General features: G+C 36.0%; 1 long non-coding RNA gene across 1 annotated transcript; it reads left to right on the top strand.

Annotated features, from left to right (window-relative positions):
- Nucleotides 1-15,252: 15,252 nt before the first annotated feature.
- On the top strand, nucleotides 15,253-15,741 carry LOC117098907. Its single transcript, XR_004443645.1, has 2 exons — nucleotides 15,253-15,518; nucleotides 15,549-15,741. It is a non-coding gene; the product is annotated as an uncharacterized LOC117098907 (long non-coding RNA).
- Nucleotides 15,742-24,395: the final 8,654 nt, after the last annotated feature.

Here is a 24,395-nt window from a genome sequence, read left to right as displayed (position 1 = left end):
AATTTTCATCAAGGATAACTATGATCCTGGATGAAAACCTTGTGGTTTTCTTGGGTCCTCCAAAATCTCCTTTTATCAACAGCATGGTGGTTTTGATGGAAACACAGAAAATAACTTATCTCAGGCCAATTGTCTTTATGCAAACGTGCTTTAGAGGAATCTACAGTTCAATTGTTCCAGCTTAATCCACTCAGTAGTTGTGCGTGTCCTCCAAAAGTTTCTTTTATCAATAGAGCAGCACCATGTGGTACCACACAACAGTGAGATGGAAGTACACAGAGCACATGCAAGGATGCATGCCCCTCATCCCCACATATTCACACCTGCTTTCATCTGATGTCTGAAGGAATATTGTGAAGGGAAAAGTGATAATCTTAGCAGTAATTTGAACTAGGTTAAGCAATTTTGATGTCTGATCAAGAGTTCTGTAATGAGGATTTTACATCACCAGTATAATCAGTGTTTGCTTATGTTAAAATTGTATGTCCTAAATGTTGAATTTGAATAGTTCTTAAAAATTCTTAATAGGTTTTACTAACTCAGTAAGTGCCTCTTATTTATTGGTGGCAGTAAGTTAAATTTTGGCTTATTAGGAATTGTATTGTATCACATTCTGAAGAAGCTAAGTCTCAGCTAATGGAATTTTTTCGTATAATTAAAATGCTCTTTGGCACAGTTAGTCACATACATAATTATCCAGTATGTAACTATATTTTAATGTGATAGCCTTCGTAAAAATGAAATAAATGTATTTCAATTCTCTTTATTTAACTTATATCAAGTAACCGCCAAAATGGTTATATTTCTCTTGAACTTTTAGCTATCATTTGTCCAGGTTAATTCTTAGTTTTTGCACATTTTTGGTTGAGCAACTGAGATAAATTCAAAGGTATTAGTAACTATTTATTAATTTTATTTTATTTTTTTCTTTGATACAGAGTCTCGCTCTGTCACCCAGGCCGGAGTGCAATAGCACGATCTCCGCTTCAAGCGATTCTCCTGACTTAGCCTCTTGAGTAGCTGGGCTTACAGGTGCGTGCCACCACGCCCGGCTAACTTTTGTATTTTTAGTGGAGACAGAGTTTCACCACGTTGGTCAGGCTGGTCTTGAATTCCTGACCTCGTGATCTGCCCACCTCAGCCTCCCAAGTGCTGGGATTGCGTGTGTGAGCCACCATGCCCAGCCCTAAAAATTTATTATGAATGAAAGATTAGACTTTTAGTTAAAGTATATTCTTGAGACTCTAAGGCAATGGATTTCTCGAGTTGAAGGGTTGCATAGCTGTGCATCTGCATATGTTCTAGAGATGTTGAGTTCTTATTAGTAATAGCTTGATGCCAGTTTATTTATATCGAGAGGGAACCATAGAAAGAGAGAGAGAGAATAGGACCATGAAGCAAGGGTTCTAGCCAGAAAGCTAGGCATGGGACTTGCTATTAGTTTAGTTATGTTATATTGGTCTAGCCACCTAACTTTCATGAATCTCATTTCATTATCCTAAAATGGAAATAACAATTATATTTACCTTTAAAATTGTAAAAAGATAAATACGTAAAATGGCTCTAAATACTGGGTCAGATCTAAGAACTGGATATACTTCTAGGCAGAGGTTAGTGATATTTCTCTAATATCTAACCAAAATGAGGAATGGACTCCCAGGAGGTCATGAAGTACAGGTTTAACACTCTTCACAAGTAGGGCAGCAACATGGCAGGCATGTTTCAACACCTAAGCATGAGGTGGGGATAGTGAAGAGACAAAGTTGCTGATGGAAGCTACATTGCAAGAAGATAATGGGGCCCCAAAAGGAGAATCATCATGGTTATGGTGTGTCTGATACAGCAAGAAGGAAGAAACGGTGGTTATAAGAATAATTTATAAAACTAAAACTATACTAAAACTTACTTTTTCCAAATTGTCTATGGTTACCTTCCCAGTTTTAAGATTTAAAAGGGCTATTGGCCGGGCGCGGTGGCTCAAGCCTGTAATCCCAGCACTTTGGGAGGCCGAGACGGGCGGATCACGAGGTCAGGAGATCATACACCATCCTGGCTAACACGGTGAAACCCCGTCTCTACTAAAAAAAAATACAAAAAATGAGCCGGGCGAGGTGGCGGGCGCCTGTAGTCCCAGCTACTCGGGAGGCTGAGGCAGGAGAATGGCGTGAACCCGGGAGGCGGAGCTTGCAGTGAGCCGAGATCCGGCCACTGCACTCCAGCCTGGGCGACAGAGCGAGACTCCGTCTCAAAACCAAAAAACAAAAAACAAAAAAACAAAAACAAAGAAAAACAAAACAAAACAAAACAAAACAAAGGGCTATTAACAACTGCATCTTTAAGGCCCAACATTTCTAGTATGGGTTTTTCTCCATAGAATAGTTGAGTATGAGAAAGGAAAAACGTTTCCTATTAACTTGAAAAGGAACGAAATACCTGAAATATGTAGGCTGGGAGGTTTGAGCAAAACATCAATGACAGTTAGAGACAATGGTGGTAAAACAAGCACGTTCACCAATGGGCTTTAAAAATTAAAGAAGGACAAAATAACAACATGTCAGACTCGGCCTATGAGGCTCATGGGGTAATAAACTGATGAGAATGGCAATGGAGAATTGCCAAGGTAAACAGGGAGAGCAGCTCTTGAGTTCAGAAAACGCTGGAGGTTTAGGATGCGTTGGAAAGCAACTCTCTGTAAATCCCTCCTGTTTGGGACTCCCAGTGACACCTCAGAATGGAATAATAGCACAGGCCTTCACAGTTGTTTTAGGCAATCATCAGTAAAAACAAATTTAAGATAAACTTGCAATTAGTTTGCTTAGGATCCAAGCTGATGGGCACTTAGGAGTTTTTGTTTTCATGTTTCTAACATTTTAAGGTTTCAACATTAAATAGAACTTGCAAAATATTTGCTATGTTTTAGAAATATCTTCATCATAAATGAATTAAATTTTAATAATTTCACTTATTGTGACCTAAATGTTCAATGCTCCAGAATTTAGATGATTCTGATATTCAGAATCACCATTGTTATATGCATCCATAGGAAAATCAAAAGGACATTTCTCTTCATTTTATGTAAAATGTTTCTTTTAAATTCATACTGATTATTTCGTAAATTTCCTTAGCCCATGCCAATTCTTATTCCCATAACCAATGGCAGAACCAAAGGAATAACTTGGAATATTTCAGCTTTGCTTTCTCAGTGAGAAATAAACTTTCTAGCAGCCAGAAATACTTCTAGCCTCAGGTAATTTGTTAAAGCAATGACTTTAACAAATACAATTTTTGGGGGGTTTTTTTTGTTTGTTTTTTGTTTTTTGTTTTTGTTTTTGTTTTTCCCCTGGGACCATAAAAAGTCTCGAGGAAGGAAGTTGCTAGTATTGGTTCAGTGGTTTGGTGATGTCAGAGGTGGATGCTCTGACATTCTCATGGTAACAAAATAACTGCCAGTATTAACACATTGTATCCTCGGTCAAGATTGAAGGAAGAGGTGATGGCAACAGATGCTTAAATCTCTTTACCAGGAAAAGAGAATCTTCCCCAGATAATTCTAGTAGAACAATCATCATGTCTCATTAGGTGAAACTGTAATACGTGACCACCTTTAGCTTTGAGAGTATACATAAATATGCGAATTTAACATTCCTATTTCTTTCGGGAGGTAGGCAAGAGGAAAAGGATTAGGAAAAGATATCTGATTAACAAGCCAAAGATGTTTGCCCTAGTACCCACCCCTATTTCAAGACACACTAAAATTGTTTTTAAAAGTATGTTTGTTGAATAAACACAGTGTGAACGTGAAACTTTTGGCATCTCTTTTCATTTGTCTTGCATATCTTAAGCCCTTCCATATGAATTATTGAACCATAAATGTTCCTATTCCATTTCCTTCACTGTCAAAATCACTGTATTGCTGTGTGTGAAAGGGAGAGAGACAGAAATAGGGGGACAGAGAGAAAGAGAGAGAAGTTGATTGACTTTAGACTGTAGCCAAAGTTAAAAATATAGTCATATTTCTAATGTCCTAATTTACTTAAATTTATCCCATTCTACCTTTAAGTTGTACCAACTATTTCCAGGTTGCTTACTTGCTTGCATTTTCTTCTTGAATTTTTATTATTTATTTATTTATTTATTTATTATTTATTTTTAAGGATGCCTGAGTGCTTTTTCCCCTCTTTTACCACCTGGAGATTTCCTAATTATCCCCGGAGTCACAGAGTAACTGCAATCTTCTGCATGAAGCATTTCTGATTCCTGATTTTCTCTTGGCAGCGCTGTCCGCCCTCTCCATTGTGCTGTGAAAACAAATTGCACATGCCTTCTCAGTATGTGATACTTACTTATGTAACTTATGCCTGCCTTTCAGCCAAAGGTGTCTCCATGTGTCCCTGAGAATATACAAATAAGTAAATTTATTGGTTCAACATGTATAAAATGAATATAATACACATTTTTAAATGTGAAATAGTGAATACAAGTATTTGCTGCCCAGAATAAGGAATACAATAGAGCAATGCAGTATGTTAGAAACCCCATTACACCAGGACTCCTCTGCACCCTCATACCAGCCATGAAGATAGAACCCTTATCTTGACTTGTGTTAAACTTTCCTTCTATTTTTTATTTTTATTTTTATTTTTTTTGAGACAGGGTCTTTCTCTGTCACCCAGGCTGGAGTGCAGCAGTGTGATCACAGCTCACTGCAGCCTTAACCTTCCAGGCTCAAGTGATCCTCCCACCTCAGCCCCCTGAGTAGCTGTGGCTACAGGTATGAGTCACCATGGCCGGATAATTTTTTAAATTGTTTGTAGTGATGATCTCTCCCTAAGTGACCCAGGCTGGTCTCAAACTCCTAGCCTCAAGCTATTCTCCTGCCTTAGCCTCCCAAAGTGTTAGGATTACAGGCGTGAGCCGCTGTGCCCAGCCCAAATTTTACTTTTATGTTATTTTTGCATTTTTTCAGCTATGCATGTGTGCTTATTAATAATGGTAAATATATCATTTCCTATTTCATAAGATTATTTTGAAGACTGAATTTTATGATACACTTAAAATTAACTTCTACATGGAGAAGCACAAGTGTTATTTATGGTTTTGTTGATACTGATGCTTTATTACTGTTATTTAACATGTCTACCGTACACTTGATAGAGTTTCTCTAGGACTTATACATAGGTGTGTAATAGGTTGGACTTTAGAATATGCAAACATATTCAACTGTACCAATGAATACCAAACTGTTTTCCCAAATTGCGTGCTGCAATTTATAGGCTTACAAGGAATACATGACAAAATGCCATGTTCCATTTCTTTATAATGCTTGCTATTAGATATTTTATTAGACTGGTATTAGAAAGAGTTTAAAAGGCATTTCACTGTGTATTTAATTTTGTTTCTCTAGATGGTGATGTTTAAGTGTCTTTTCACATATTTAGGTTGTTTGGGTTTACTATTTTGTCAAAAGTTCCTTTTAAGACTTTGGCCAATTCTTACATTCCCTTGTTTGTCTGATTATTATTGATGTATGAATAACAATTTTACATACGAATCTTTTGTCAATTTAAGGATTGAAAATAACAGCAGTTTGACTTTTCATACTTTTTATGCTAACATTTCATAAATATTAATTCTTAATTTCAGTTCAGCTGAATTTCTCTGTCTTTGTTGTACATTTTGGGTTTTGTGTAAAAAGTTGTTCAGTAAGCTATTCTCCCATATAGGTTTTCAAAAGTTTTAGAGTTTTACCTTTAGATGTAGGCCTTTACAACTGACCGACTTTTGTGTGTGACATAAGATGAGAATTCAGTTTCGTACTCCCCACTTCATGGGATGGTTCTGAGGATTAAACAAGTTAATATATCAATATTCTTAGAGGAATTCTTAGCCTAATATAAGTACTCAATATTTGTTAACTCTTATTATTATTTATTTCTATCTTGCTTTTCTAGGCCTTTTTGTTTTCCAAATTGGTAGAATATTAGACTTTTACTTCCTTTCCCACTTCATCCTATTTTATACCAGGTTTTTAGGGCTGTCTACCATATTCATGTGACTTGTTGTAGCAGCCAAAGTCTAGTCTGCACTTGGATCCATGAAACACAACACAAAATATAAACTAGAGGGTTTTTGTTTGTTTGTTTTTGTTGTTGTTTCTTTGTGTCCCCCCACCCCCGCCGCCCCCAAAGATGGTGGTTTAGAGGCTTTCAGTGTACCTCAGCCACTTGGAAACAGCAAGATAGTGCATAAAGATTAACTCTGTGAGCTTTAATTCCAGAAGGAAAATAGGAACCCACTTAAATCATGAGGGACACCCCAGATCCCGAAGAGGAGAATGCAGACAAACAGCCCTTGTGATGGTATTTGGCTGACAAAAGTGAGTGAAGCCCCAGCATGAGAGAGACAGACAGCCTCCATCTGTGACTCACTTTTTCACTCGGGATCAGAGCAGCCTAAGCCAGGGGAGAACCCTTTGTTTCCCCCAAACTCTGGAGCTCTTTTGGGGAGAGGATTGGAGGCACCCAGAGGGAAAGACATTAGGAAAAGCTGCAGGCATTTTCCCAGACCCATGAGCAAGTAGGAAGCTATTTTTGATAAGGGTACATACAAAGTCATTATTTGGTGACCTTGCAGCATGGTTCCTCAGACATTTAGTCTCAGGTTGAAGACTGGAATGGCTTCTCAGAAGCAGGATAGAGGCTTCCACAACAAAAATTATGGACAACGCCCCAGCAGAATTGTGCTCTCCCCCATCACAGGCGTGGGGTGGGAAGAGAGAGGCAACAGCTGTGGTTTCTCCTGGTTGATGAGACTTGCAGCCAGGGCCAATGTGGCTATGTGGAACCAGCATGTGTGCGTCCTTGCTGGATGCTCCAGCCAGCTCCCTGAGATTGTGGTGCAGTGGAGTCCTCTCTGCTGAGCCTCCAGTCAGAACTCCAGGCATTCAGAATGCCGGCTTGCCTGGCCCAGCAGCCCAAGCTGTCCCACCCTTCCTGTGCAGAGACTGTGGTACAGGAGACCCTCTCCACTTCCCACCTAAACAGGTCTTCAGCCATTTGGAGCACCCACTTGCCTGGATCAGCAGCCTGAGCTCCCTTGGCAGTAGTGTTTGTTCCTGCCATCACAGTACCTGTAGGTAGGCCTACCCAGTCCAGCCCTGTCCATCTTTCCACCACACCCCCAGGACTAAGCAGGGAGCTCAGACCACTGTGCACCTTAAAGATAAGCCCACTGCCTCAGGCAACAGAGAGCTCTTTCCAGTAAGCAAAGATCAAGTATATACCCAGTCACATTGACCACAACCACCTTTTACTCGTAAGTGCCGTTTACTGGCTTGTAGGTCAAACCTCACAGCCTGATAAAAAGTAATGAAAAGAAATGCATAAGACTATGGAGAAGCAAAGCCAAAGACCCTACCCAATATTTTCTTCAGTCACACCCCCTAAGAAAGGAAAAGAAGGCAAAAGAAAAGAAAAAATATATATAATATTACATGGAAAGAAAGAAAAACAAAAGTTCTACCTACAAAAAAAATTACAAAAATTAGAAGTTCCAATGTTGGTAGATGAGAAGGAACCAGCGCATGAAATCTGGCACCATAAAAAATCTGAATGTAGTGACACCACCAAAGGATTGCACTCGCTCTCCAGCAAAGGTCCTTAACCAAATGGAAACTCCAAAATGACAGATAAAGAATTCAAAGAATAGATAGCCAGGAAGCTCACTGAAAGCCAAGACAAGGTTGAAAATCATTACATAGAAACTTCTTAATCAGTCCAAGAAATGAAGGAAAATATAAACATGTTAAAAATAAATCAATCAGAGCGTCTGAAGTTGAAAAACTCAAAGATTTTCAAAATACAAGTGAAACCTTTATCAACGGACTTCACTAAGCAGAAGAAAGAAATGTAGAGTTCAGTCATGGTGATTCCTGACTGTAACTCCAGCACTTTCAGAGGCTGAGGTGAGTGGATCACTTGAATTGAGGAGTTCAAGACCAGCCTGGTCAACATGGTGAAACCTTATCTCTACTAAAAATATAAAAATTAGCTGGGCATGGTGGCAGGCACCTGTAGCCCCAGCTACTCAGGAGGCTGAGGCAGGAGAATCCCTTGAGCCTGGGAGGCAGAGGTTGCAGAGAGCTGAGATCATGCCACTGCACTTTAGCCTTGGTGACAGAGTGAGACTCTATCCAAAAAAAAAAAAAAAAAAAAAAAAGAAGAAAAAGAAATTTGGAATTTGAAGACTGATTTATTTATTTACTTATTTTTTAGACAGAGTCTTGCTCCATTGCCCAGGCTGGAATGCAGTGGCACGATCTCAGCTCACTGCAAGCTCTGCCTTCTGGGTTCATGCCATTCTCCTGCCTCAGCCTCCCAAGTAGCTGGGACTACAGGCGCCTGCCACCACACCCTGCTAATTTTTTACATTTTTAGTAGTGATGGGGTTTCACTGTGTTAGCCAGGATAGTCTCGATCTCCTGACCTCATGATCCTCCTGCCTCGGCCTCCCAAAGTGCTGGGATTACAGGCGTGAACCACTGCACCTGGACTGAAGACTACTTTTTCAAACTAACTCAGACAAAAATAATTTTTAAAGGGATTTTAAAAAATGAACAGTCTTCCAGAAATATGAGACTATGTAAAGTAATCAAGGTGATAAATTGTTGGCATTCCTGAGAGAAAGGGAGAAAAGGTAAACAACCTGGAAAACATATTTGATGGAATAATTCAAGAAAGTTTTTCTAACATTGCTAGAGAGGTAGACATCCAGATATAAGAAAACCAGAGAACACCTACAACATAATGTACAAAATGAATATCACCAAGGCATATAGTCACCAGACTCTCCTTTAAGAAAAAATCTTAAAGGCACCTAGAGAAAATTGTCAAATCATGTACAAAAGGAACCCCATCAGGCTAATAGCATATTTCTTAGCAGAAACCTTACCAGCCAGGATTGGGGACATACTTCCAGCATTTTCAAAGACAAGAAATTCAACCAACCAAGAATTTCATGTCCCACCAAAGTAAGCTTCATAAGTTAAGGAAAAATAAAATGTTTTCCAGACAAGCAACCACTAAGGGAACTTGTTACCACTAGATTAGCATTACAAGAGATTGTTAAGGGAATTCTTAATATGTAAACAAAAGAACAATACCAGCTACCACAGAAACACATTTAAGTACATAACCCACAGATCCCATAAAGCAACGATAAAATAGAAACTTCAAAGCAACCATTAACAGCTCCAAGATTGGATCAAAACCTCACATATCAATATTAGCTTTGCAGGTAAACAGTCTAAACATCCTATTTAAAGGGCAAGCTGGATTTAAAAACAAAAAGATTCATCCATCTGCTGTCTTCAAGAGACCCATCTCACATGTAATGACATCCATAGGTTCAAAGTATGGGGTTGGAGAAAGATCCATCATGTAAATAGAAAACAAAAAAAAAGAGCAGGGGTCCCTATTCTTGCATCAGATAAAATAGACTTTAAACCAGTAACAGTAAAAAATGTCAAAGAAAGGTATTACAGAATGATAAAGAGTTCTATTCAACAAGAAGACTTAACTATCCTAAATATATATGCACCCAACATTGGAGCACTCAACCTCATAAAACAACTGCTTCTAGACCTATGAGAAGACTTAAAGAGCCACATACTAATAGTAGGGTCTTCAACAGCTCATTGACAGCATTAGACAGATTATTGAGACAGAAAACTAACAAAGAAATTCTGGACTTAAATTCAATGCTTGACTAACTAGACCTACTAGACATCTACAGAACACTCCACCCATCAACCACAAAATATACATTATTTTCATCTGCACACAGAACATTCTTCAAAATGAGACACATGCATGGATATAAAGTCACATACTTAGCCATTCATACTATTGAAAAATCAAATAAATCAAAATCTTACCAACCATACTCAGACCATAGTGGAACAAAAATAGAAATCAATACTAAGAAGATCTCTCAAAACCACACAATACATAGAAATGAAGCAACTTGTTCCTGAATGGCTTTTGTTTAAAAAATGAAATTGATAGAGAAAACAAAAAATTCTTGGAATTGAATGAAAATAGAGATACAACATACCAAAATCTCTGGCATGCAGAAAAAACAGTGTTAAGAGGAAAATTTATAGTGCTAAATGCCAACCTCAAAAAGTTAGAAAGATCAGATTAACACTGTAACATCACAGCTAGAGGAACTAGAAAAATCAAAGCATATCAACCCCAAAGTTAGCAGAATAAAATAAATTACTAAAATCCAAGCAGAACTGAACAAAATTAAGACTCAAAAATTTATACAAAGAATCAATAAAACCAAAAATTGGTTATTCGAAAGGATGAAGATTGATAGATCACTAGCTAGATTAACAAAGAAAAAATGAGAACATCCAGTTAACCATAATCAGAAACAAAGGTGACATTACAATTGATCTAACAGAAATACAAAAAATCTTGAGACTATTATGAACACCTCTATGTACACAAACTAGAAAGTCTAGAGGAAATGGATAAATTCCTGGAGACACACATCCTCCCAAGATTGAATCAGGAACAAACTTAAAATGTGAACAGGCCAATATTGAGTTCTGCAATTGAATCAGCAATTTTAAAAAACCCCACCAACCAAAAAAAGCCCTGGACTGGATGGATTCATAGCTGAATTCTACCAGATGAACAAAGAAAACTTCATACCAATTCAACTATTCCAAAAAATCAAAGAAGAGGGTCTTCTCCCTAACTCATCCTATGAAGCCTGCATCACCCTGGTACCAAAACCTGGCAAAAACACAAAGAAACAAAACAAAAACAAAAAACAAAACAAAAACAGGTCAGTATCCCTGATGAACACAAACACAAATATCCTCAACAAAATACTACCAAGCTGAATTTAGCAGCATATCAAAATTAATTCATTATAATCTAGTAGGCTTCATTCTTTACATGCAAGTTAGATTCAACATATGCAAATTAATATATGTGATTCACCACATAAACAGAATTGAAAACCAAAATCTTGTGATCATCTCAATAGACATGGAAGAAGCATGCAATATAATCTAACATCCCTTCATAATGATAACCCTAAAAAAAGTTAGGCATAAAAGGAACATACCTCAATAAGAGTAATCTATGATAATCCCACAGCCAACATCATATTGAAGAGGCAAAAACTGGAAGCATTCCCCTTAAGAAATGGAACAAGACACAGGGATTCCCACTCTCACTAGTGCTGTTCAATGTAGTACTAGAAGTCCTAGCCAGAGGAATCAGGCAGGGGAGGGAAAGAAAAGGGATCCACATAGAAAAAAAGAAAAAAAAAAAAAGAGTCAATCTATCTCTTTTTTTGCTGATAATAGGATTCTACACCTAGAAAACCCTAAAGACTCCACCAAAGGGCTACTGGTACTGATAAATATCTTCAGTAGTTTTTCAGGATACAAAAATATTGTACACAAATCAATAGCATTTATATGCAATGACAGAATTCAAGCTGAGAGCCAAATCAAAAATGCAATCCCACAAAAAATAAAATACCTAGAAGTACATCAAACAAGGAGATGAAAGACTTCTGTGAGGAGAACTACAAAACACTGATGAAAGAAATTGTAGATGACATGAACAAATGAAAAAAAAAATGCCATGCTCATGTATTGGAAGAATCAATGTCATTCAAATGACCATACTTCCCAAGGCTATCTACAGTTTCAAACTATTTCTATCAAACTACCAACTTTATTTTTCACAGAATTAGGAAAAGCAATTCTGAAACTAGTAGGGAATAAAAAAAGAGCCCGAATAGCAAAAGCAATCTGAAGCAAAAAGAACAAAGCTGGAGAAATTACATTACTGACTTCCAACTGTACTATAAACAAACCATAGTATAACCAAAACAGCATTGTACTGGCATAAAAACAGACACATAGACCAATGGAACAAAATAGAGAACAGAGAACCCAGAAATACAGCTTCACACCCACGTCCATCTGACCTTCACAAAGTTGACAAAAATAAGCAATTGGGGAATGAGTCACTATTCAATAAATGGTGCTGGTACAGCTGGCTAGCCATATGCAGGACCTTTACCTTTCACCACATACAAAAATTAACTCAAGATGGATTAAAGATTTCAATGTAATCTTCAAACTATAAGAATCCTGAAAGATAATCTACAAAACACTGTTCTAGACTCAGCCTTGGTAAACAATTTATGATTAAGTCCTTAAAAACAATTGCAACATAAACAAAAATTGACAAATGAGACCTAATTAAACTAAAGAGCTTCTGCACAGCTAAAGAAACTAACGGTAGAGTAAATAGACAACCTACAGAATGGGAGAAAATATTAGCAAACTATGAACTGACAAAGGTCCACTATCCATACTCTGTAAAGAACTTAAACAATTCAACAAGCAAAAAAATCTCATTCAAAGTGAGCAAAAGATATGAACAGATATGCCTCAAAAGAAGTCCTACTCACAGCCAACAAACATGAAAAAATGCTCGTCATTGGTAACCGTCAGAGAAACGCAAATCTAAACCACAATGAGAAACCATCTCATACCAGTCAGAACGGCTATAATTAAAAAGTCAAAAAATAACAGATGCTGGCAAGGCTGACGCAAAAAGGGAATGCTTATTTACTGTTAGTGGAAATGTAAATTAATTCAGCCACTGTAAAAAGCAGTTTGGAGACTTCTCAAAGAACTTAGAGCTACCATTCAGCCCAGCAATCTCAATCTCTTAGTGTGTGTGTGTGTGTGTGTGTGTAGAGAGAGAGAGAGAGAAAGAGCGAGAGACATGCATTTGTATGTTCGTTGCAGCACTATTCACAATAGCAAAGACATGGAGTATCCATCAACTAGTGTCCATCAACAGAGGATTGGATAGAGAAATGTGATATATATACACCATGAAATACTATGAAGCCATAGTAAAGAATGAAATCACGTCCTTTGCAGCAACATGGATGCAGCTAGAGGCCATTATCCTAAGCAAATTAATGCAGGAACAGAAAACCAAATGCTACATGTTCTCACTTATAAGCAGGAGCTAAATGCTGAGCATTCATAAACATAAACATAATAAACATAATAGATAACTGGGGACTCCTAGAGAGGGGAGAGGGGTAGTGGGGCATGGACTGAAATGCTAGCTATTGAGTACTATACTCACTACTTGGTGGATGGGGTCATTTGTATCCCAAACTTCAGCATCACACAATGTAACAAACCTGCACATATACCCCTGAATCTGAACAGGTCAAACTATTTTTTAAAAAGAAGGAAAAGCAAACTAGAGGCTTTCCTAAGGAACTGGAGAGTGAATGCACTTTAAGCCTTGATATCATGAGATGTATCAAATAACATAGTGGATCTTTAATATTTTAACTACATTTTCTTTCTTATTCTTTACATGTGCATGTTTCTGTCTAGGATAGTAAAAATGTATCCTCATAAATTACATTTTTATCCCAGCCACAACCTTAAGTTTGCATTCCCATTTATGCTGATTAAAAACAAAACCAAACACTATTCAAGTTCTCATTCTGGGCAGTGGGTACTTGTATTCACTATTTTACACTTAAAAATATATTATATGTATTTATTATAAATGTTGACTATATAGAAGTTATCTTTTAGAAATAGATCCAACTTAACTCAATATGTATGCATTTTGATGTAATTTGATAAACTCAAAATATATTTTTCAGTATCTTAGATGCAGAAGGTAAAATTCAGAGGAAAAGATTAATGATATGATGCAATACATAATATATTCTAAATGGCCATAATTACATAGTATTTAACTGCTTAAATGTTTATTTTTTTCTTATAGGAGAGTACACTATTCCAATGGATCACAGTAATCACCATTCTCAGATACATTACTCTATTTTTCCATCCTAATATGACAAAGCTAAGAAATAGGAAATTCTGCCCAGGAAGTGGTGGTGAGAGGAGTGTTGCAGATAACGAAAATGTACATTTTACAAAGCAATTTTATTAAAATTTTAAATAGTTTTTCTAATATCTCTTATTTAAGGGACAGTTCAGTTCAAGAAAATGTGGTTGGTTAATTAAAAATTAAGTTCAGATATACAAACATATTTCGTCAACAACCTGTGTATAAAGACATAACAGTTGTGTCTGCTGTCATGTGAGTGCTTTAGGAATTAACTTTTACTTGGAGTTTTATAAATTCCTCAATGTTACGAGATTTGACCTTTTTCTCATCTTCTCTTTGGGTTTTGAGCCAAGGCTGGATGCCTAAAATGACAAAATACTACAAGGAAAATGTCTTGCAATTTTCTGGCAGTTGCCCAGAATATAACATTGAAAGTAACTCTCAAAAGTGCTTTCTATGAGGAGCCACTGAAGCGATAATTTTTTAGATGTTACCCTAGTGGCCTGAAAGACATGATACAAGTTCAAAAAAAGGAAAAAGAAAAATACGTTTGTGCATCCAGGGAATAACTTACCAACTGATGCATCAGTTTTGAAATTCAGCAGAAAAGTAAAAAAAATTGATTCAATCTTTATCTCTAAGGGAACTAGAGGTCATTCAGTGCAAGTATGCCCTTTTAGTCTCATGATATAAAAGTTTGAAAATGATTTTTATCAACACACATGTTTTCTTACATATTCTGGGCAAAATCCATATAATGTAAAATTGATATTCAAATTTCTATGCTTTTTACATGTTAGCATACATGAAAAATTTAGTTCCTACGACTTTAGAATTTATGTCAATATTTCCTTTTATTTTTAACTGTTTGGGATTTGTAATTTCTTTCAGTTTCATTTATCACAAAGAGTTTCAGAATAAATTTGATTATATTATGACATGTCTTAACTGTTAGAGGCGTTTGAGCCAAAGCAACTCCATTTTGAATAGGAGCTGGATAAAATGAAGCTGAAACTTACTGGGCTGTATTCCCAGACAGTTAGGCAGTCTGTCACAGAATGCGACAGGAGGTCAGCCCAAGATACAGGTCATTAAGGCCTTGGAATAAAACAGTTTGCTGATAAAAAAGAAGCCAGCTAAAACCCAACAAAACCAAGATGGCAACGAGAGTGATCTCTCATCATCCTCATTGCTGCACTCCTACCGGCACCATGACAGTTTACAAATGACATGGCAATGTTAGGAAGTTACCCTATATGGTCTAAAAGGGGGAGGCATGAATGATCCACCCTTTGTTTAGCATATCTTCAAGAAATAATCATAAAAATGGGCAACCAGCAGCCCTCAGGGCTGCTCTTTCTATGGAGTAGCTATTTTTTATTCCTTACTGTCAGGCCTGTGGGCCCGAGCTAAGCCATTGTATTCCCAGTGACCTGCACGTAGACATCCAGATGGCCTGAAGCAACGGAAGATCCACAAAAGAAGTGAAAACAGCCTTAACTGATGACATTTCCTCATTGTGATTTGTTTCTGCCCCACCCTAACCGATCAATGTACTTTGTAATCTCCCCCACCCTTAAGAAGGTTCTTTATAATCTCCCCACCCTTAAGAAGGTTCTTTGTAATTCTCCCCACCCTTGAGAATGTACTTTGTGAGATCCACCCCCTGCCCCCCAAAACACTGCTCTTAACTCCACCGCCCATCCCAAAACCTATAAGAACTAATGATAATCCCACCACTCTTTGCTGACTCTTTTTTCGGACTCAGCCCGCCTGCCCAGGTGAAATAAACAGCCATGTTGCTCACACAAAGCCTGTTTCGTGGTCTCTTCACATGGAGACACGTGAGACATTTACTTTCTCAATAAACTTGCTTTCACTTTACTCTATGTACTTGCCTCAATTTGTTTCTTGCCCAAGATCCAAGAACCCTCTCTTGGTGTCCGGATCGGAACCCCTTTCTGATTACATTACTACTTATGTAGCATGATGAATATTGTACCACTTAATGATTTTTCCCTTGAATTGTATTTACATTACCTATAATGTTACCTCTATTATTTATAGCAAGTTTGTATAGGGCATGACTGTTAGAGGTTATGTGATGATTGCCTGACCCCATCAGTCAAGAGTCTCTTTGTTTCTTGTTGTTATTTGATTAGGAGTTTTAAAATTTTATTTGCAGTTGTTGTTATAGCCTCAACATGTGTCTCTGTTTTGTCCCCTACGATTTGTTTATGTTTCCTTTGTTTTTGTCCTTTGATGTGAATACTTTGTTTCCTGCCTCTCCCCATCCCCAACAAAACCCCTGCAGTGTCTTGGAGGATATTTTGTTTTAAATTCGGCTTGTGGTTGTTTTGTTTTTTTCAGAATTATTCTTTTCTAAATTGTTTATTAATGATTATGTTCAAGAATGAAATTTTAAGTCATTACAATTTGGAATAAGAAATATAGCAAATACTTCCCTTGTGAAACATTCTTCAAAAGTGATCTTTCTCTTATTTCTCCATCTTACTATAATTTCTGATGCAAAATCCTGATCATTGTTTTGAAACATTATTTGAACATTAGTATGATTTTTCAGAATACTTTTGACATTTCATTCAGTTTAGGAATTTTATTTTTGAGAAGTTATTTTTAATTACATCTATTTGAACTAATTTCGAAGCAACTGTACCTCAATTTGATAAGATTATGCAAAATATTTTTTAAAGGGACAAACACAATGATGATACATTTTTGTTTCCTCTCTATATCTAATCTCTAAAATCATAAGACCTTTCCTGTACCTTCACACAGAAACAGTTTATTGGCTCTATACAATGTTTCTTAGGTCATATTTTCATGTAAATTTGAGAATTTGTTTCATTTTTATATTAACCAAGAGGATTTTTATTTGTTAACTTCCTATACAACATCTCTTCATTTATTTTACCCCAATTTTATTCACAGGCAGTTTTATAATCAAAATTATTTAATTTTTTCACATATTCATCTAGTTCAGCAGGAAACTAGTAGCACACATAAAAGGGGTAATTGAAGAAATGAGGGACTGTTCCCAAAAGTGTGGGCTGGGTTAAGAAAAACCAAATAGGGAAGCCAAAAGGAGCAAGAAGGGAGAGTGGTTACCATCTATCCCTGTAAGAGCTGAAACTGTAGGAGAGGGTCCTTCTGACAGATTTTCTACCTTTGCAACCAGTTGTCACTTCCAGACTGTGGCCAAACTGGGAGAGTCAGAGAAATAATAAGCATCTCGATATCTCAGTCTCCTGCTGATACTCGCTGGCCCCACCCAACAGGCCTGCCAGGAGAAGAGGGAGCCTGCTGATACCTCCCGCTGTGATCTGCAATCAGTGGCCTGGGGAAGTAGTTCTAATGATAAGAGGAAAAAGTTTAAAATAATTTAGTGTCATTATTTTCCTTTCTTGACAAATGAGACCAATGCTGTTTATTCTCTTTCCCCTTTCCCCCTATTCCTGTCTAGAAAGCAGATTGAACCCAAGTCCCTGAGAGTAACTTTAAGCAACTGCACCAGCTCTGGGTTGCCTAGATTTGAATTTATTTTCATATGAGCAAAAGCAAACCTGTATGTTTTGTGTACTATTCCTTGCTATGCCATCTCTATTGTATAGTAATTGTCTTCATCCTGTATTTTCAATGTTTGAATATAGCTCTTCTCATTTCCACTGTCTGCTCCCTATATGACATTTTATTTTAATCCCAGATAATGATAACAGGTTATTAACTGACCTTTTACTTTATAATCTACACCCTCTAAACTATCCTGGTGTGGGTTAAATTAATCTTTCCAAAACACCACTTCCACTATAGTGCTCCCCTGACAAAATCCCAGTTATTACTTTATCCTATAGAATTAATTATAGTGTACTCCATAGACAGATGCTATTTGGCTCTGCTCTACCTGTTGGATCTTATCTCTCAATACTTCCTATGGGTAGATGACATTGTGACAGCCATTTTAATGCCAGGCACATTTCGACAGTTCACTTTGATGTTGCTATTATAAGGAGGAGCAAATTTGGTTTTCCCAGAAAACAAACTGCTCTATGTACATTTCTTTCTTTCTTTTAAGATTACCACTTTAATGAGTAAAAGAGGCATTGTAACTGTATCCTAAGCCCATTGTCAAGCCATCTCTGAGCTTTATGCCCTTCTCTCCTGTATGGAAATAATTTATGAACAGAGTTGGTACCCACTGACATGGTGTTTTCAACTGCTAAAATGCCGAAATAAATCCATGCCCATGCTTAAATATGATAGGATTAACCTATAGTTAACAAACAACAACAACAACAAAAAACATAAGTTCTCATATGAACACTTTAGTTTAATGTAACAGACGTAGGATGTCACAGTAAGCATGATAAAGGTTCTTCTGTCACAAGTACGCCAGAGGAATGTTTGTCTGTATCATTTTGGGCAGTGTTGTTTTCATTCTCATTTTGTAGAAAAACTGTGCTTCAGGAGATTCCTCAGTGTTTGCTATTCACAAAAGAGGTCATTGCTGACACTTTTAAATTGTCAGAATCTTTCCTTCCTTCCTTCCTTCCTTCCTTCCTTCCTTCCTTCCTTCCTTCTTTCTTTCTTTCCTTTCTTCTCTTTCTTCTCTTTCTTCTCTTTCTTCTCTTTCTTTTTCTTTCTTTTGAGACAGGGTCTAGCTGTATTGCTCAGGCTGGAGTGCAGTAGTGTGATCACAGCTCACTTCAGTCCTCATCTTCTGGGGCCAAGTGATCTTCCCGCCTCAGCCTCCCAAGTAGCTGGTGCTATAGGTATGCTCCACCACACCACTAATTTTTAAAATATTTCATAGAGACAAGGTCTCACTGTGTTGCTCAGTCTGGTCTCAAACTCTTGGCCTCAAGCCTGGCAGAGCACTGGATTACAGGAATGAACCACTATACTCAGCCAGAACTTTTTATTCTGATAAACTGTTGTAATTTTTATAATACTCATAAATTAAACAATTCTAGTAGAATATCAAAAACTAAAATGAAGAACAAACAAGACAACAAAGTTTGGATACTATTATTAACATTTCTTAAAGTATCTTGGAAATAAATCTTTTGAATTTATAAAAGGACAGAAATTATTCACATTTTTATTAACTTTTGCGATCAAAACAGACAATTACCAAAATAAGATGAAACTCTATTGTTGGTGCTTGAAGAAAATGTTGCAATGGGAAATATTCATATGAAAACCATTTTAGATTTTGTATAGATGGTGCTGATAGCATGACAAAAGCTAATTTTTAAATTATTTATTTATTTTTAGAGACAAGGTCTCACTGTATCTCTGAAAACAAAACAAAACACTGTGGAGTGCAGTGGCCTTCACAGCTCCTGGGCCCACATGATCCTCTCATTGCAGTCGACTGGCACAACAGGCACAAACCACCTTACCCAGTTAATTTTTCTTATTTTAGAGATGTGGTTGGGGGGTGTCTCCCCAGGCTGATCTCAAATTCCTGGCCTCAAGCAATCCTCCTGGCTCAGCCTCTCAAGTAGCTGGGATTGCAGGCACCAGCCACTTTGCCCAGCTAAAAGCAAGTTTTTAGTTTTAGCCAATATTAAAAAATTTTGTTTTTTTAATGGAGTACTACTTTCCATGCTGTTCTCAATTAACTATAGATCATTCAATAAAAGAAGTAAATCAAGTAAATTACATACATGCCTGTCTTGATAAATTATGTATTTTTCTAAAATACATCAAGTAATACAAGAGGGGATTAAATAATAAATCTGAAGAGTTAAGAACTGAAATAGAAAGTTAAAAATTATAACTCAAAGGGAATTATGTAATGAAGAGATAAAAAGCAGTTTGAAAACTCATTTTGACCTTGTATTTCATTAGAAAATGTGAAATCAGAATGATAAACTTTGTGGAAACACACACACCTCTGTATGTGTTTGTATTATATAATACATATAAATACGATATAATTACATATATACATACATATATAAATATATCTATTTTAAAATATATGTAATATATGGGTATATATACATATATAAATCTATATATTAAAAATTAAGTTTTAACAACTTTTATTCTAAAACAGTCAATTATCTATTTTGCTTTACAAAAAGGTAATGTTTCAATCATTCAAAATCAATTTGACCTAATAAGTGATTGACTATGTGTACAACTAATTAAAGCAAACCAGAAAGAAAAGTGGAAGACATGAAAATGGAGAAGTATGTTTTACTTGAAAAATAGCAAAAGAAAAATTCCGAAGGAAAAAGCTTTTAGATTGTCTAATATTAAGTAAAAATGGGCCAAATGCAGCGGCTCATGCCTATAATTTCAGCACTTTGAGAGGCCAAGGTCAGCAGATCACCTGAGGTTAGAAATTCGAGACCAGACATAGGGAAACCCCCGTCTCTACGAAAAATACAAAAATTATCCAGGGCGTGGTGGTGCACATCTGTAACCCCAGCTACTCGGGGAGCTGAGGCACGCGAATTCGTTGAACCCGGGAGGCGGAGGTTGCAGTGAGGCGAGATTGTGCCACTGCACTCCATCCTGGGCGACAGAGCAAGACCCTTTCTCAAAAAAATTATAAGAATAAAAAATAAATAACAATAATAGTATATAAAAATGCCTGGGCTGGGCGTGGTGGCTCACGCCTGTAATCCCAACACTTTGGGAGGCCGAGGTGGGCGGATCATAAGGTCAGGAGATCGAGACCATCCTGGCTAACACAGTGAAACCCCATCTCTACTAAAAATACAAAAAATTAGCCGGGTGCAGTGGTGGGCGCCTATAGTCCCAGCTACTCGGGAGGCTGAGGCAGGAGAATGGTGTGAACCCGGGAGGCGGAGCTTGCAGTGAGCCGAGATTGCGACCCTGCACTCCAGCCTGGGCGACAGAGGGGGACTCTGTCTCAAAAAAAAGAACAAAAAACAAAAACAAAAACATGCCTTCACTGCCTGGTGAGAAACATGTAAATCATAATAAATACTTTGGATCTTTCATTTTATGTATTTTAATATGTATTTAGTCTTAAAATAACAAAATAATGTCTGTGAAATTCTGTGGATAAATATAAACAACAAATATTGAAATGAAAGCAACTAATTAAAAATGATACTCCCAAATGTGACATTTTTGACTTGATAAATAAGAGATATTAAGTACTTGTAAATATGTTTACACACATTATAAACAATATTTTGAATTTTATTGCTGGCATTTTTGAAGAATATGAGAGAGTTTAGCATAATAAAAAATATATTTTCATAGATGATGAGAGAATTATTCTCCAAATTGAAATTTGTTTTCTAATCATTATTAATGTAATGGAAAAATCTTTAGAAAATTTTAATGAGTTTTTTAATACCATCTCATACCTGAGAATGGTATAAATTCTCTTGTGACAGTCATGTCATACAAAAGATTACATGAACAATTTAAAAAAATCAATAAATGATTTAGAAGTTAATGATAGATAATTTATGTTATAATTTATTGCTTGGTAAGAAGTTTAAAAATAGGTGCAATATCTTTATTTTTATACAATATATATACATATATACTAATTTGTAAACCTATTCCAATTGCATGTTGACTATTACTCCTGGGTATGAGCTACTAAAGCATCAGGCACGTGTTGGGAAGCCTGGGGTAACAAGTAAGGGGATTCGGCAACATCCGTTAGGTAAACCATGCATAATCGTAACCTATCTGCTTATTTAAAAATAAAAGCACGTCAGTCTGCTCATTCCTGGAGAATATGAATATTTGAAATCTTTTGAATACTCTGAATTTTGAATATTCTCTAATTTGTGGGTTTGTGTTGTGATTCATTATACAAAGTCTTTATGAACTAGTAATACATTTGGTTCACTAATAATAACATTTAAGGGAAAGAGGAATGATAAACTTGGTAACTGGGTGTTTGGTAATTACAAACGTAGCAACTTCGTAAAAGAAAAAAGTTCAAAATGACTTTTGTGAGAAGTAAAATTTGGCTGCAATATGATAAGTTAGTATGAAATAAATATGTCTTTGTCATATATTATTGTACCAAAAAAATACACAGGTAATTTTATTTTGGCAGGTTTTTGTTTGTTTGTTTGTTTGTTTGTTTGTTTTTACATAGCTATGTCCAAGTAGTAGCATCAACATACCTGGAATGAAATGTCCTGGTTCTTCTTCTGTGTTACACCTTGACTCAGCCAAATGGTCCCTTTGTCCTGGTCTTAACACCTCCCCACTTATTTCCCAAATATCCCGTTCAATTTGTACATTTTCCTTATTGTTCTATGGTAATCACGCCTATCAACCTCTGTGAAAAAATTACTATTTATATTTTTTCCAGTTATTTCCATAATACCTTGTTACTTTTAAACTGATCTGTATGTATACATGGAGTCTCCCCAAATAGATTCTAAGATTCTTGTGAGTCTTTAACTTTTTCATAATTCTGTATAGTTCAATTCATTCAGAATTTTAATGTGGTACTCTGGCTTCAATTAATTGAATAAACTTTGAGGAATCATTTAATTATAATCTATGTTTTTATAAACAATATGCACTCAGAGAGATAAAAATAAATCATTTATAATTTTTGTTATATAACAGAAATTTAATGAAGTCTGTACTTGTAATTAGCATATGCACAATACACTTATTTGTACTTATGATATATTATAGAGTATTGACCCCACTGAAAAGTGTCATCACACACATTTTGTTGCAGGTGTATTAAGGTGCTTGATTATAGGGGACTACCTGAGACTTCACTGGGTTGTTCCAAAACTTGTAATATATACACTGGACTGATTACTTAATGCGTGAAATATTTCCACTTTTGAAATACATCTGGACCCAAGGGTTTTGGACAATGGTTGTGAACATGTATCCATTTTTCACTTTAAAATTAGTAATGCTAATTTCATTTATATGACTCCGTTACTCTAAAATATGTCCCCCTGCCTTTCCTCTCTCTTTTTCATTCTCCTCTCTTTTTCCTCATCACGTCTCCCACCTGTCTCTCTCTAAGAATTTCATTATGCACAGTAGGAAGTAATTATTGTTCAAATATTCCATTACAGAGCAAATTCATTTATAAAAATTTGACATGCAAGCATAGATTGTAAGACAAGTGAAATAGCATATGGAATGTAGTAGGCAAAGAAACTTAAATTTATAAATAATTACATAAAATAGGTATTTTTATATTTAATTATATATGTTGCCACCTGATACATTATTTGTACAGATATTAAGAAATCTTAATTGAATAAATTTAAGAAAATTTTTCTTTTTGGTGGGGAAGTACATATATAGTCATTTATTTTTGGCTGTGTAAGACTTTCTATGTATACTTTTATTATATATATGTATATATTTATATGTATATATGTGCCTTTGTTGGTTCCTTCACTAAAACTAAAAAGAGCACTATGATGAATTTATCTGGCTAAGCCTTTCAGTGTTAAGACAATAAGATCTATTTAATGACTATTCTAAGTTGAGTATTATGTTGCCAAATAAGTTAGTCTTATATCAAATTGTTTTCTGAGTGATAGGTAATACAAGATTGTAAAAATTTACTTTTTAAAACAAAGTTGAGAACAATGTTTCTTGCCTGAAGGAGTGTAAGGAAATTATTTTATTACAGTACTAGATTTTGTTAAAGTGGAAATATATGTGATAGCTTAATGAAATTAATTCACTCATTTTACAAATATGTAGGCAGCACCTGATATGGGTGAGACAAAATGAAAAGTGTTTGGGGTATATTAGTAATCAGATAAGAATTTATGTCTCAATTTTAGAGGAGGGAAATACACAATGGACCAAATAAGTACGTTATTTTGTATATTACAAGACTAAGAGCAAGCCAAGAGTGTTCTAAAATAAGAGTATAACATTTGCCCCAAGCTTAAGTAAAAAATGCCAATCAACTCAGTGACAGCACCAATGAATAGATTAGTCATGTATGTTGAAAATCCAGCCTGGGTGACAGAGTGAGACTCTTTCTCAAAAAAATTATGAGAAGAAGAAATAAATAAAAATAAAGAAGAGATAGTTTAGCATACATACATTAGTAATTGCTGATAAGGAATAATTGAGGAAAATATGCATACATTTCTGTCCACTTCATTCAATACTGATGAATACAGAGAAATTTATTTTAAGTTTAAATGATCTCTAACCCTAGCTGAGTACTACAAGATGTTACTTCATGAGTAGATTTTGTCCCAAAGAAAGTTCAAGTTAAGAATACCCTTAAAAGACATCATCAGTTTCTGTTAAACCTAGTATATATCAAACTGGCCTTCAGGGAAAGTTTGCTTTAAACTCTTCTCTTTCATTAATTGTTTTCATATTAGCTAATCAAAATAATCCCTCCCATGAGGTGTAAAAATTTGGAAGTGATAAGAGTAGTATTTTTTCAGCTAGAAGAGATCTTACAAATGACCACTC

Source organism: Trachypithecus francoisi, unplaced genomic scaffold (assembly GCF_009764315.1).
Source record: "Trachypithecus francoisi isolate TF-2019V2 unplaced genomic scaffold, Tfra_2.0 Contig01474, whole genome shotgun sequence".
Lineage (NCBI taxonomy): Eukaryota > Metazoa > Chordata > Mammalia > Primates > Cercopithecidae > Trachypithecus > Trachypithecus francoisi.
Note: the sequence above shows the minus strand (reverse complement) of the source record. Positions and strands in the feature narration are given on the sequence as shown.